Genomic DNA, 15,540 nt, shown 5'->3' with positions numbered 1-15,540 from the left:
AAAATGCTTCCCCAGAAAGCTTGGAAACATTTTTTACAGCCAGTGTTTCTGATAATGCCCTCATTTCTAAAATATATAGGGAAATAAACCAAATTTATAAGAATGCAAGCCATTTCCCAATTGAGAAATGGTCAAAGGATGTGGACAGTTTTCAGATGAATAAATCAAAGCTATCTATTGCCATATGAAAAAATGCTCCAAATCACTATTAGAGAAATACAAATTAAAACAACTCCTAGGTACCACTTCACACTTATCAGACTGGCTAATATGGCAAAAAGGAAAATAATAAATGTTGGAGAAGCTGTGGAAAAATTGGAACACTAATGCATTGTTGGTGGAGTTGGGAACTGATCCAGCCATTCTGGAGAGCAATTTGGAACTATGCCCAAAGGGTTATGGGGCTGTGCATACCCTTTGATCCAGTAATACCACTACTAGGTGTGTATCCCAAAGAGATCATAAAAAAGGAAAAAGGACCCACATGTGCAAAACCATTTATAGCAGCTCTCTTTGTGGTGGCAAAGAATTGGAAATGGAGGGAATGCCCATCAAACTGGGGTATGGCTGAACATGTAATGCAATACTATTGTACTATAAGAAATGATGAGCAGGCAGATTTCAGAAAAACCTGGAAAGACTTAAATGCACTGATGCTGAGTGAAGTGAGCAGAACCAGGAGAACATTGTACACAGTATCAACAACATTGTGTGATGATCAACCCTTCTCAGCAATATGATGATCCAAGACAATTCCAAAGGACTCATGATGGAAAATGCTCTCCCCATCCAGAAAAAAGAACTGTGGAATCTGAATGCAGATAGAACCATATTGTTCCTACTTTTCCTGTTTTTTTGTTTTCTTTATTGAGGTTTTTCCTTTTTGTTCTGATTCTTCTTTCACAACATGACCAATGCAGAAATATGTTTAATGTGATTGTACACATACAACCTATATTAGATTGCTTTCTGCCTTGGGGGAGAGGGAAAGGAAGGAGGAAGAAAATTTTGGAACTCAAATCTTATAAAAAACAGATGTTGAAAACTATCTTTGCATGTAACTGGAAAATAATAAAATACTTTTATTATAAAAAATACTCCCCCCCCTCTTTATTGCTGAAGTGAAGAAATTGGTAAGAAATATTATTTATATTCTCAGATGAGGTTACTGTATTGGTTGGTTTTGCTTAACTTTTCCTTTTTACTTTTTTTGTTACAAAGCATAGCTCAATGGGGAGATGAACGGGAAGAGATTTATTCATAAATAAATGCAACGTAAACCAAAAGACATCCATTTTTAAAATGTAACCTATTAAGCCAATAGTTCTAAATCCCATCTTTTATCAGAAGCTGGTAAGGTCATAGAGTTTAGAGGCGAGAAGCATCTTAGATATCATCTAGTCTAAATCCTTCATTTTACAGAAGAAAAAAATATTAAGAACCAGAAAGCAAATTTCCCAAAGAAACATAAGTAGTAAGCAACAGAAACAAATGCAAGTCCTCGGAGTCTAAGTTCATTTCATTCTTTGACAATGTTGATCACCCTCTTCTTGATACTCCGTTCTCTCTAGGTTTTCCTGACCCTAATTTCTCCTGCTTTTCCTCCCACCTGTCTGACCCATTCTTCCACCTCCCTTGCTGGATCCAGTTAGTATGTTAAGGATTTATCTTGGACTGTCTCCTTCCTCTACTCTATTCTACTCTAATTCACTTAGTGATCTCAACAGCTCTCTTGGATTCGATTATCAGCATTGTGTAAATGACTCTGATATCTACATGTCCAGCCTAAACCTCTCTGCCTACATCCAATCTCACATCTCCAGTTGCCTATTAGGCATTTTGAACTGGACGTCCCAGAGACATCTTAAACTCAACATAACCAAAACTGAACTATTAATCCTTTCCCCCAAATTCTCCCCTCTTTTTAAGTTCTCTGCTACTACTGAAGGTACCATTATCTCACAGTCACCCACAGTCACAACCAATATTTCATCCTTGAGTCCTCCCCTCCCCTCCATATCCAATCAAGGGTTTCGTCCTCTTGTTTCTGCCATTATAACATCTCTCATGTTGTCTCCTCTGACACTGCCACCCCCTTGATGCAGACCTTTATCACCCTGTGCCTAGACTATAAAATAGCTGACTGATTAATATCCTTGCCTCAAGTATCTTCCCCACTCCAATCTATCCTCCATTCAGCTGTCAAAATGATCTTCCTAAACTGCAGATTTAATCATATCATCCTTTCCCCCTCCACCCTCACCATTACTCTAATCAACACTACTCCAGTAATAGCTCCCCATTACTTCCAGTATAGCTAATTTTGCAGACACTTTGGAGAGATTTTTTTCATGTAATATCTCAGAATGTAATAGTATCAGATTAGATCAAATATAGATCAAATATGAAATCCTCCATTTAACTTTTAAAGCCCTTCCTAACCTGGCCCCTTCCTACCTTCCAGTCAAATTACACCTTACCTCTCTAAGATCCATTGACGCAGAATACTTCCCTACTGTTCCTCAGATACAACATCTAAGGAGGAAGAGGAGACTCTTCCTCCTTAACACTACCTCCTGGCTTCTCTGACTTCCTTCTAGTCTCAATTAAATTCCCACCTTCTGTAAGAAGTCTTTCCCAGTCCTCCTACATCTTATCACCTCTTCTCTGAGATGATCTCCAATTTATCCTGTACAGATCTTATTTGTATACAGTTGTTTGCATTAGACTGTGAGCTCCTTGAGAGCAGAATCTTTCTTTTCTTTGGGTTTTTCCCCCTTTGTATCTCCAGCATTTATCACAATGACTTGGCAGAGTAGGCACTGAATTCTACTTGATGATGACTGTGACCTTTGCTTTGACTGTGTAGATTTAGCTAAATTACAAATGGTCAACACTTCAAAGGACAATTGCTCCACACTGCTGACTTCAAGTTTCTGGTATTTCATTGCCTGTATTCCTTCCACCAATGTAGATGAATATTTCTGGGTCACAGGATCACAACACTACACTGAAACCGTCCTTAGAGTCCATAGAGTTAACAATTCCTCATTTCACAAATGAGACAACTGAGCCTGAGGGAGGTTGCTACTTGCCCTGGGACACACAGATAGTACATGTCTGAAGCAGGATTTGAACCCAGGTATTCCTGACTTCAAGCTTAGCTACTATGCCTCTATTACCCAGCATAGACTGTCTTTGAGAGTTACTGTGGCCCCAAAATTCACTATTTGCAGCTATTCTTAGAAAATCCTCTCCAAAATTAGCTAAACCCGAGGGGCAGCTAGATGGCGCAGTGGATAAAGCACCGGCCCTGGATTCAGGAGTACCTGAGTTCAAATCTGGCCTTAGACACTTAACACTTACTAGCTGTGTGACCCTGGGCAAGTCACTTAACCCCAAAGGCCTCACCAAAAAAAAAAAAAATACAAAATTAGCTAAACCCGTCCTTGGGGGAGGAGGTGAAATGATACTGGTCAGCACTAGGCCTGTACTGAAGGTCCTTCTACTCTAGTAGTGTACTAGCATTTGCATTCTGTTGGCATAGCCTTCAAGGACTCAGGAAAATGAAAATATCCATATATAGTTTGAGCCAAGAGACCCCACTGTTAAGCATTTAACCCAAGCTAAGCATAGAACCCAAGGAGATCAAAACCAGAAAGCTTTCCTATACACCGAAACATTCATAGCAACACTGTTTGTGTGCTCAGAAAACTAGAAACAGAGAAGATGTCCTTCAACAAAGAAGTGGCTAAAGAAACTGGTTCGGCATTGAATATGAAAAATTCAGAGAAGCATGGGAAGATATACTGATGCAAACATACAGATAATATGCACAATGATTACAACAATGTTGATGGAAAGAACAAAAAAAATCATACTGAACACTGGGTAATTTTAATGACTAAGCTTAGCCATACATCAAAGGTTAAGAAAACCTACCTCTCCCTTCTTTGTAGATGTGAGGGACCGAGGGTGTGGAATATTGCATATTCTCTCGAAGAAGGCTTAAAGTGTTGGTTAGTTTTGCTGAACTTTTAAAAATAGTTTTAAATCTTTGTTATAAGGAATGATGCTGGGTAGGAGACAGAGGAATATATTCCCAAATGGAGATGTTTTTAGAGCAAAATATATCAATAAAAAGCTGCCAAGGATGAAGGAGTTGGGGAATCTATATTTTTAATATACAATATCTGTCTCTTTTTAAGTAGTCTATAGCAATATAAAGTAGGTGCAAGCAGTCCTATGCATTTCAATAGGTATGAGGACATTACTAGATTTTCTCCACATTTTTTCTTCTTCAGTGAAATATGAAGCAAGGTTCTCAACTGACACAGTACAGAGAAAGAGACTCATAGATCCAATCTATATTCCTCTTCTAGAATTTACTCAGCAAATTATCAAAGATAACTCTCTGAGAAATAGTATCAAAGTGTGGCTTTGACCTTTTTCTTTTTCAAATTTCAGGTCATTTTCTTGAAGTATTCCTAAAACCAAATTGGGGTGACATATGTGATAAAGCTTGGAGTCTGGGGAATCTAAGCTCAAATGAACAGCCTAGGTTGAATAGTAAACTCTTTTCCCCAGTGAAATGTTGTTTGTCCTTTATTCTCTAAGAGGACCATGACATTGGGAGGTGATGTCATGACTTACAGTGAATTGGATTTAAGTGAAAGAGGATGGCTGTGCAAGGTCACCAACCTCACTCTCTCCTCCAGAGCCATCTGGTTCCAGTGGAAAGGTATACACCAGTTCAACTGGAGATGGTGTTAAGTGACTTGCCCAAGATCACACAGCTCGATTCCAGGACCAGTGCTCTATTCACTGCTCTACCTAGCTGCCCCAGTGAAGTGTAAACTCTCTGAGGACAAAGACTGGTTTTTGGTTTTGTTTGGTCTTTTAATACGGATTAAGTGCCTAACAAAAGTGTGTGGAATGAAGGAAGTCAGTTTCTAACTGCCTCAAGAAACCACCTAAACTCTAGATACTAATCTGTGACCTGCTAGAGTACCCATTCCACTAAACATTGCCCCAGGCACATCCAGATAAAAACACCTTGGAATTGCAAAGAATACCTAAGAAAGCCTCAAGATTATGGTTTCCTTTTTCTTTTAAATAGCACAAATATCTTAGGGGTGGCTAGGTGGTGCAGTGGATAAAGCACCGGCCCTGGGTTCAGGAGTTCCTGAGTTCAAATCCGGCTTCAGACACTTGACACTTACTAGCTGTGTGACCCTGGGCAAGTCACTTAACCCCCATTGCCCTGCAAATAAATAATTAAATAAATAAATAAATAAATAGCACAAATATCTCTATCCTGCTATTTTTTTTTCTTTTCAGAGAAAAGTTCTATTCACAGCGCAAACCATACGTGCTCATATGAATTGTCGTATGAAAGGCAAAGAGTCACTTCCAGCAGAAGATTCAACTGAGGTAGTGAAAAAGAGTAACCACTCTGAAAATAAACTGAATTATGCCGAATTTGGTGTCCAAATTCCAACTGCTGGGCAAACACTTAATGTCCCAAAGCCTTGATTTCCTCGTCTATAACATGAGAGGAGTGGTCTAGAGATTCTCTCTAAAATCTCTTTCAACTAATACATCCTGACACAACTGAGATGGTGAAAGTTTTGCCATTGAAAAGCCAGAAGCAAAAAACCTCTCAAATTGGCCAGCCTCCCCTCCCCCAATTCCAGGACCTGGTGATGACCAGAGACTTGTCCAAATAGCATCCACATTCCAGGACTTGCTAGCACTGGTTTTGAGAATATTAGCCTCTGCATTGCTTTCACCTCTTTATCATGCAGGGTAAATTTTCCCCTTCTCAGGTGATGGGGTTCTATTTTGTGAACACATACAGTAATATGCTCATAAAACAAATGAGGTGGGGAACTTTTCAACACCTCTTCTTAGTTATAGGTTTAAATGAGTTAGGAAAAAATAATATTTTTAAATAATCATTCACAGTTTAAAAGTGTCTCTACATACTTTATCTCCTTTAATAGATGTTGTGTTACTTGGTTAGTCAGCTACAATTTATGAAGCCTGTGTCAGGCACTGTGCTAAGTGCTGGGAGTACAAGGGGAAAAAAGGCAAAACTAATCCAGGACTTCAGGGAGCTCACAACCTAATGGGGGAGACAACCTGTAAATAGCTCTGTATATATAAGATATATACAGATAGGCTCAGGGTAGTCTCAGATTATGGAGGCTTAGGTAAGGCTTCTTACAGAAGGTGGCATTTGGTTGAGACTTAAAGGAAATAAGAGAAACCTGGAGGCAGAGATGAGAAGGGTGGACGTTCCAGGTATGGGGGACAGTCAGGGAAAATGCATGGAGTAATAGTAGGGAGGCTAGTGCCATCTTTTGAATATTCCTCTCTCTCTTCTCTGATACTGCCACTGCTCTAGGAAAGGTTCTCATCACCCCACTCCTGTATTATTGCAATAGCTTTGCTGGTGGGGCCGCCTGCCCCAAGTCTCTCCCCACTCCAATCTATTCTCCATTCATCCACTAGAGTGATTTTCCTAAATCTCAGATCCGATCATGTCACCCCCTACTTAATAAACTCCAGTAACTTCCTATTACCTCCAGCAGCCAATACAAAATGTTCTGCTTGGCATTCAGAGCCCTTCATAATCTGCTCCCTCATACATGTCCAGTCTTCTTACACTTACTCCCCAACAATCCAATGACACTGGCTTTCTGGCTGTTCCAGAAACAAGAAGCTCCATCTCTGGGCTCCAGGTGTTCTCTCCAGCTGTTTCTCCCCCCCCCCCCACCACCACCCCCGGCCTGGAAAGCTCTCCTTCTTTGACTCCAACTACTGCCCACTCTGGCTTCCTTTAAGTACCAACTAACAATAAGTAACACCCACACCCCCATTTACGGGAAATCTTCCCCAACCCCTCTTAATTTCAGTGCCTTCCCATTGTTAATTACTTCCTATTTGTCCTGTATATAGCCTGCTTTTGCGTACTGGTGCATGTGTTTCTATATATAAACATATATAGGCACATATATAGGCAATTGGGGCTAAGTGACTTGCCCAGGGCCATACAGATGTCTGGGGCTGGATTTGAACTCAGGTCCTCCTGACTCCAGGGCCAGTGCTCTATCCACTGTACCACCTAGTTGTCCATCTATATTTGTTTGCATGTTGTCTTCCCCATTAGATTGTAGGCTCCTTGAGGTCAGGGATTGTCTGTATTGCCTCTTTGTATCCTCAGTACATAGTGCAGTTTCTGGCATCTAGTAGGGGCTTCACAAATGTTGGATTGGCGGGGCAGCTAGGTGGCTCAGTGGATAAAGCATCAGCCCTGGATTCAGGAGGACCTGTGTTCAAATCCGACGTCGGACACAACAATTACTAGCTGTGTGACCCTAGGCAAGTCACTTAACCCCAATTGCCTCACCAACAAACAAACAAAACAAAAAAACAACCAAATGTTGGATTGGCATGGCAGGACAGCAAGGAGGCTAAAGAGTACTGGAGATATAGAAAGTAACCAGGTTATGATGGGCTTTAAAAGCCAAACAGAGGAGTTTATAAATGATCCTGGAGGCAACAGGAAGCCACTGGAGTTTATCGAATAGGGGCTGGGGGTGATATGGTCAGACATCATCTTTAGGAAGAAGAATTTCACAGCTGGGTGGAGGATGAATTGAGTGTGGATAGACTTAAGAAGCAAGATCCACTAGCAGACAATTGCAATAATCAAAAGGGAAGCAGTGAGGGCCTGTACCAGGGTGGTTGCAGTGTCAGAGGCAAAAGGGGGGCTTATTTGAGGGATGTTAGGAACTATGAAAGAAACAAACTATCATGGATGCTTCCCAGTCAAAACTACTCTCTTGCAAGCTTCAGTGGCTTCAAATTAGCCCCAGAGATAAAAGTGCAATTTCTGAGTTGGTATTTAAAGCCCTTCACAATCTATCTCTAACATTTTTCCAGGCTAACTTCACTATCCCTCTAGCATTCTACATTCCAACCAAATTGGCGTTTTCCCCACAGGACATTCCATCTCCCACCTTCATTGCTTTGCACAAAGCTTGACATGTTCTCCTCCTTCTCACCTCTGCCTAGCTCTTTTCAAGGCTCAGTTCAAGTGATATCACTTATTGAGGATTTTACTGACTCTCCTCCCCCATTTCTTATTGTTTCCCACTTCCAAAGCCAGCCCCACAAATTACTTTGTAAAGCTATATATCTGTCTGTACACATAGGCATATATCGTATGGTGCCGCCTCCAGATAGCAACAGGCATCAGAGGATTCAAAAGCCTAAAGGGCTTGAGGCTCCTTCCATTCCTATTAGTTTGGGGAGAGTGAGGACTTCCTCCAAGAAGCCCATGTAGTTAGGTAAACAGATGGAGAAAGGAGGATAACTGCTCAGCATTCATGCTTCTAGGAGATTCTTCCCAACTTCAGAGAACTCTGGGACCAGAGGGGCTAGGAAGCCTGAGCAGAGACAATCAAGGGCTAGTGAAATGGCAGGGGTGGGAGGATGGTGAGGCGCAAACAGAGGGGTGAGGAAAATTGAGGAAATCCACCCCCCTCCCCAAAGAGATACTTAGATTTTTTTCCCTTCTTGAGAGCTAACGAAAGCAGCCAGAATGGGGACATTTTCTACTTTCGGTTTCTACGCTCTTTAAAATGTTATCCCATGGCCAACTGCCATTCATTCATTATCTATGAATGTGAGAAATGGGAAGGAGAAAGGGAAACATGATCCAGTGAGGACAGATTCTGATGATTGTCTTTATCCTTTGGCCGAGAGAGAGCGCCAATGCAGATCTTCACCTTCTCTGCAACTTAATCTTTAGAGATTTACCTACAGAACTAAGAGCTTTAATGTCCTGCCCAGAGCTACATATCCAGTACGTTTCAGAGGCAGTGCTTTTAAGGCAAGCTTTTGATAGGGAATTATCCCTGGCACATAGTAGGTTCTTCATAAATAATTGTTTAATTGAAACCTATTCTGATGGTCTGTGCCATTACCCACATCAACTCCCCAAGTAATTGTTGGTCTCCAAGGTATCTATTATTCTCTAAACCGTTTCATCAAGACTCCACAGAAATTCCCCATAAACTTGGGTCTTAACTATAGTAACACAGCACTTGACAACTGATTGGATACAGGACGTAAGAGAGAATGAAAAGTTGAGTATGAAACCTAGGTTTTGAGCCTGGATGACTGGGGAGTGTGGTGGTAACCTCAACAGTAATAGTGAAGAGGGGCGGATTTTTTTTGAGGGGGGGATAATTAGTGCAACTTTGGACATGTTGAGTTTAAGATGTCCACAGGACATCCAATTCAATATGTCTAATAAGCATTTGGAGATGCAAGACTAGGTGTCAGGAGAGATCCTGGGACTGAATAAGTAGATATGAGAATTGTTAGCAAAGAGATGATAACTGAATCCATTAGAGCAGATGATGTTACCAAAGGAAATAGCATCGAGGAAGAAGAAAAGGTGGCCCAGGACAGAAACTCATGGGACACCCACAGTAAGCAGGCATGACCTGGATGAAGATACGGAAAAGTAGAAAGAAGAAAGACAGATAGGCAGAGGAGTACCAGGAGAGAGTAGTGTCAAGAAAACCTAGAGATTATCAGGGAGAAAAGGATGATCAACAGTGTCAGAAGCTGCAAAGAGGTCAAGAAGGATGAAGATGAAGAAAAGCCCATGAGATTTGGTAACTAAGGAATCATTGGTAACATTGTAGAGAGCAGATTCAGTAATATTTTAAGAGTGGAAGCCTGTCTGCAGTTAAGAAGAGAGTGAAAAGACAGCAAGTTGGAAGAACCTATTGTAGACAACCTTCTCAAAGAGTTTAGTTATGAAAGGAAAGAAACATATCTGACAATAGATAGTGTGGGGTTTGTTTGTTTTGAGGATGGGGGAGACATGGACATATTTGATGCAGTCAGGAAGCAGTGAGCAGACAGGGAGAGACTGAAAACATTTAAGAGAATGGGGATGGATGGAGAGAGCAATCTGCTAGAGAAGATGGGGTAGAATGGGATAATTTGCACATGTAGAGGGATTTGCCTTGGAAAGGAGAAGGGTCATCTCAATATGTGAGATGGTGATGATGGAGGAGATAGTGGCAGACAGCATATGCATGGTTTGAGATGAGGATACAAGAGGGAACTCTTAGCAAATGGACTAAATTATTTTTCAGTAAAGTATAAGACAAGATTCTCAGTTAGGTGGTGGGAGAAGAGAGCCATGGTAGGCTTGAGGAGGGATGAAAAGGTCCCTTCAAGCTCCAAACCCATGCCCCTGTAAGAAACAGCTGGGACTGATATATGGATGAGACAGCCAGATGCACAAAAGCTAACCCCATCTGCCTCTAATCATAGATGGAGGATAACTTCAAATTAGTAGGACATTCCTTTGTTAGGAGGAAGGGAAAAAAAGCTAACATGCAGTCCAGCTTTCTTCTCGCCCTCTGCAGGGAGGTAGATTGGGCCAGCTTTTGCTCTTCTCCCTATCTCAGGCATTGACTGGGAAATAGCTGGACAAACTGTGGTAAAGAATGTAATGGAATATTCCTGCAACATAAGAAATGATGGATATGAAGAATTGAGAAAAATATGGGAAGAGTTACATGAACTGATGCAGAGTGAAGAAAGTGGAACCAGGAAAACAACATATGCAATGGCTGCAACAATGTAAACAGAAAAAACAATAACAGAAAACTAAATGCTGGTGTAATTATAATGACCACAGTTTGGCCAAAGGAAGATATGAGAAAATACACTTCCCTGGGTACAGTATATTGCATATACTTTTAAGCATTGATTGTTTTTCTGAACATTTTATCTTTGTAACAAAGGCAGGAATAAAGGGCAGGGGAAAAGAAGAGGGGATGTATTCAGAAATCAATGTAACACAAACAAAAAAGATATGTTAATGCTTCAGAAAAAAATTAAAATAAAATTAAGCAAAGAAACCTCCATTATCCTGAACCAGAACTCTGTTTCATTTTGTTGTATGTATTTGATGACAAGATGATGACAGTTGGAAAATTTCTCACCCAGAATGAAATTACCCAGCTCATAGTACCAACTGCCAGAAGAGTAATCCTGCACCTGAAAAAGGTGTCCTCAAAAAGAACTAGGGAAATAATACTATTACCTTAGTAAAGAGCAACCCATGAATGCAGGCAAACAATTCAATCCAACTAACATTTATTAAACGCCAACTATATGCAAGGAATTATGCATAAACAGACTAGAAATGAAAATAATCTCTGCCCTCAAGGGAATTAAATTCTAATGCAGTCCTATATTTATAATTTGAAGGTCATCTAGTCCAGATTACTCATTTTACAGAAGAGAAAACCGAGGCATAGAGAGGCTAAGTAATTTATTCAAGCTCATCCAGGGAGTAAGTGGTGAAGTCACATATTGAATTCAGGTTCCTTGACTCCAAATTCTGTAGCATACAAATATATAGATTTAAGATAATATGAGGCAGGACATTGCACTAAGAGCTAGGTAGGATCAGGAAAGGTTTTGTATAAGAAATGGCACCCTCAAAGGCACTAAAGATTCTAAAAGGAGTGAATTCTACTCACGACAAATAGGAGATAAAATATAGAATGAGTTTGATGGACACAAGGAGGCTGGTTTGGCCAGTACACATATTAAGTGGAGAGGATTTGTCGGATTAAAACGTAGTTTGGAGTCGTACTTTGGAAATTTTAAATGCCAGGTCTAGGAGTTTGTATTTTGCTTGTGTGTGGCTTTGGGTTAGTAACTTAACCTCTTTGCAAAATGAGGTGGTTGAAACAGACCACTTGTAAATTCCTTCCCAGGTGTAGATCTATGATCCTATGAACTCTAGAGGCAATACGGAATCCAGAAGTTTGGGAACAGAGGCGTGCGGCATGTTTCCAGCTGCGCATTGGTGGGATTTGTTTGGCAGTTTTGTGAAACATGGGGGTGAGACAGAGGGAGGGAGGGAGAGAGAGCGAGCGAGAGAGAGAGCGAGCGAGAGAGAAAGAGAGAGAGAGAGAGAGAGAGAGAGAGAGAGAGAGGGAGAGAGAGAGAGAGCAATCCGTTTCCGATTTATGCTTGGTGAAATATAAAAGTTAAAAAAAGGGTAGGACACAAGGCTCCTGAAACCCTCAAGTGCCATGAGGCCCAAATAAGAATAAAGCCTTGACTTCATCCTAACATATGTGATGCCGTTCCGTTCACCCTAACAGGGAATTGCTATTTTCTCCCTCTCTTCACTCTACAGCCTAGGTCTGGGCACAGGGCAGACCTGGAAAGGGAAGTGGAGTACGGAGGGGGCTGGGGCCGGGGGGGGGGGGGGAAGGGAGGGAAGAAGCGAAAACTGGGACCAGATTTCCTCCCCTGCCTCAGAAAAGAATGGAGGAATCCAAAATGTGCAGGATGTTCCCGATAAGAAGGCTAGAGGAGGGACACTCTGACACAAGAGAAAAAGTTATTTTCAGTTCTACAAGAAAAAAAGAAATAAAATAACCAAGATGGGGATGGAGGAAGGGCACTCTCTAACCTTCCCCACGCCTCTCCTCTACCAGTATATTCCTCTATTCCTCTCCCTCTCCCTCTCTCTCTCTCTCTCTCTCTCTCTCTCTCTCTCTCTCTCTCTCTCTCTCTCTCTCTCTCTCTCTCTCCCTCTCTCCCCCTCTCCCTCTCCCCCTCTCCCTCTCCCTCTCCCTCTCTCTCTCCTTCTCCCTCTCCCTCTCCCACACATAAACCAAAGTAGAGAGCAGGCCACGTGTGACCGAAACATCTCCCTTATCCTCCGATTGCTTCTCTCCCTCGGGATAAAGCGAAAAGGGAGAGTGTGTGTCCCTTTAGGCAGCTAAAGCTGGGGGCGAAGATGGGGCAGGCTGAGAATCCCCCACCCTTAACTTTTCCAGATCCCTTTCCCAAGGCTGCAGCTGGCACACCCGGCTTAAAGTTTCGAGCGCATCCCCAAGGCCGACCCCGTGCCCATCCCCATCCCCATCCCCATCCCGCCCCCGTTTCAGGGACAACCTCTTCCTTACCTTTCTCGGAGACTCTCGATGCTTTGGGGCGTGTACTAGGAGCCCCCGAGCTTGTTTCTGATCTCTGCCCTGGAAGCTGGGAATTCAAAGAAACAAATTGAGGTGGGGGGTGGGGTGGGGTGGGAAGGAGGGGGTAAAAGGGAGAGGAGGAGGAGGTATTTGCTGAACTTTTGTGGGACGCCACGCCTCTTGCTTCCACAACCAATCTAGTCTCACACTGAGGGAACAACCTTCCTCCTCCACCAATCGGAGGTGCTGCCAGGTGTTATGTCATGCCCTCCTGCTTTCTGGATCTGTGACCTGCGGGCTTTGCTCTCAGGGTCGCGGGTCTTCAGACACACTGCTCTTATTGACCAGATTTGTTACAGTCCCTGGCACAGTGGGGTGGACTTGGGGAATGACGTGAATAGAAATGAACTCCAAAACGCAGGCCCTAGTAACTTGACGAAAATGCGTGCACATATGTACCAACATTAACGCTTCACCGTCACCCCCAAATGTTTATTCAGTGCTCATTACCTTCAATACCCTGGGCTGGCGGGTGGAAGTTTCTAGTGTTTAGAGAGGCAACGTGCTGTAGGGATAATAATGGGCCCTGGAATGGAATTCAGAAGGCCTTGGTTCCTGACCTGGGGTTTTTCGTTTGTCAATTGTATGACTGAGAAAGTCACAACCTACCTTCACTCACTTTAAAATGGGAATACCACTCACTATACCTCCATTTTAAGATTTCTATCTAGCTCTGTTATTCTATCCAATTTCCCCGGGGGGAAATGAATTGTAAGAGCTTCAGCTCACACCCCAGGTATCCTCTGTGGTCCTTTGTGGCTAGACAAAGAGCTCTGAATAGCACCATATGGGAAAGTGAAATTTGGTAGGGCCTGGAAAGGAACTCAGTTTTTATACCATCTATTGTTACAATGGAGAATGTAGTCAGTCAACGTTCATGAAGTGCTCTGGGTGTGCCAGTAGTGTTGGGGATACAAAAACAGATAAGAACATGGTGTCTGTCCTCAAGAAGCTTATTTTCTAGTGAAGGAGACACTATCTAAATAACTACTTACTGATTAAATATAAACAGTGTAAATGGGAGGTCATCTCTTGTAGTGAGGTGGGTCTTTTTGTTTTTTGTTTTTTGTTCTCGAAGAGGACCATGACTTCTGGAGGTGATGGGCTATGCAAAGTCACCAGCCTCAGTCTCTCCTGCAGAGCCATAGACGTCCAGTGGCAAAATATACATTAGGATGACAGGAGATGACCCCCGGATATTTGAGGCAAACAGGGTTAAGTGACTTGCCCAGGGTCGCACAGCCTGTGCAAGATCTTCCTGACTCCAGGGTAGTGGGGAAAGACCAGGAAAAGGTGGGATTTGATCTGTCTTGAAGAAAGCCATGCCTTGAGCTATTACTTAAAATATGGTAATGACTCCTCTAAACTGTCTCTCTCCCTGAATACTCTCCTGAGTTCCAGACCAGCCTTTCCAATTGCAGAATAGACATCTATGTCCCTGTGTATGTTACACTGATACCTCAAACTCAACATAATAATAAAATTCAACCAGTATCTTCTTCTAAAAACCCTTTCCAAATAGTTGTGAAAGCCTTTCAAGTCACCCAGGCTTGACACCTCAGTCATCTTTTACTCTTTACCACCTTTAATTCATAAAGTGATCTTAATCCATTCAAGTTTGGAACTGCCACCCCAGAACTGAACAGTTCTTATTGGTGAGTTAGAACTGCAGACTTATGTGACCCCACTATTTCTGACTTGCTCCAGAACATGATTTTTAGCACATTGGCCATGACTATCTTCTCACCATCTATCTGCCTTATTATCAAACATCGCCTCTCCCTATCCGCTTTCAAAGTTGTGAATATCTCTTTTGGGAAACCTCACTTGATACCCCAGCTGCATGTGATTTCTCTATCCTGACATCTCTTAGAACACTTTTGTCTCTCCTCTGTACTCATTGAGCATCTATTTTTAAATTTTCATTTACTTTTATTTGTGTTTTGCCTCCCCTACTATACAGCAGGCTGTATAGGAATATAGTCTTATTTATCCTTCAGCACCTTATGTAATTCCTTGCACAGAAAAAGAATGGAAAATGGAGTCAGAAGACCTATGTTCCACTATCTTTGGTGAAGAACATTGTTTGCTCTAATAATTCTTGCGAATCTTTTCTATTTTTGTTCTGTTTGTTACCTTTCTGTTGTCATCCTTTATTGTCTCTGCTTTGTTGAATATCTTTCCCAGATTTTTCAGATTGGTTTTTATTTTCTGATGCTTCTCTCTGCTTTATGAGATGATACTACTTATAATATCTCCCATCATCCTTGCAAATTTTTATAAAAGAGTTTATATTCTAACCTTTGGCAACTATATCTCTTTAGCAAGTGAATCAAAGGTTTGCTAACTAAGGTTCCTTCTGGGTTCTTTTGGTCTCCTTGTAATTTACATTGGCTTAACTTCTAGATGAAATTATTATTGTCATTGTTGATTTAATTTC

At 41.8% G+C, this 15,540-nt stretch overlaps 1 protein-coding gene across 2 annotated transcripts in view; it reads right to left on the bottom strand.

Moving 5' to 3' along the window:
- The window catches only part of AASS (aminoadipate-semialdehyde synthase), a 71,874-nt gene extending 58,730 nt beyond the window's left edge, over nt 1-13,144 (bottom strand). Inside the window, exon 1 of one of the 2 annotated variants that reach the window (XM_043968166.1) lies at nt 13,032-13,144. The gene's annotated coding sequence lies outside the window, so the exon portion shown is untranslated. The remainder of the gene's footprint in view (nt 1-13,031) is intronic. The other variant, XM_043968165.1, reaches the window with a different exon arrangement.
- Between the last annotated feature and the right edge of the window lie 2,396 nt (nt 13,145-15,540).

This window comes from Dromiciops gliroides, chromosome 5, assembly GCF_019393635.1.
Source record: "Dromiciops gliroides isolate mDroGli1 chromosome 5, mDroGli1.pri, whole genome shotgun sequence".
In the NCBI taxonomy this organism is placed as follows: domain Eukaryota; kingdom Metazoa; phylum Chordata; class Mammalia; order Microbiotheria; family Microbiotheriidae; genus Dromiciops; species Dromiciops gliroides.
The sequence above is the reverse complement of the archived record's forward strand: the minus strand, read 5'-3'. Positions and strand labels throughout refer to the sequence as shown.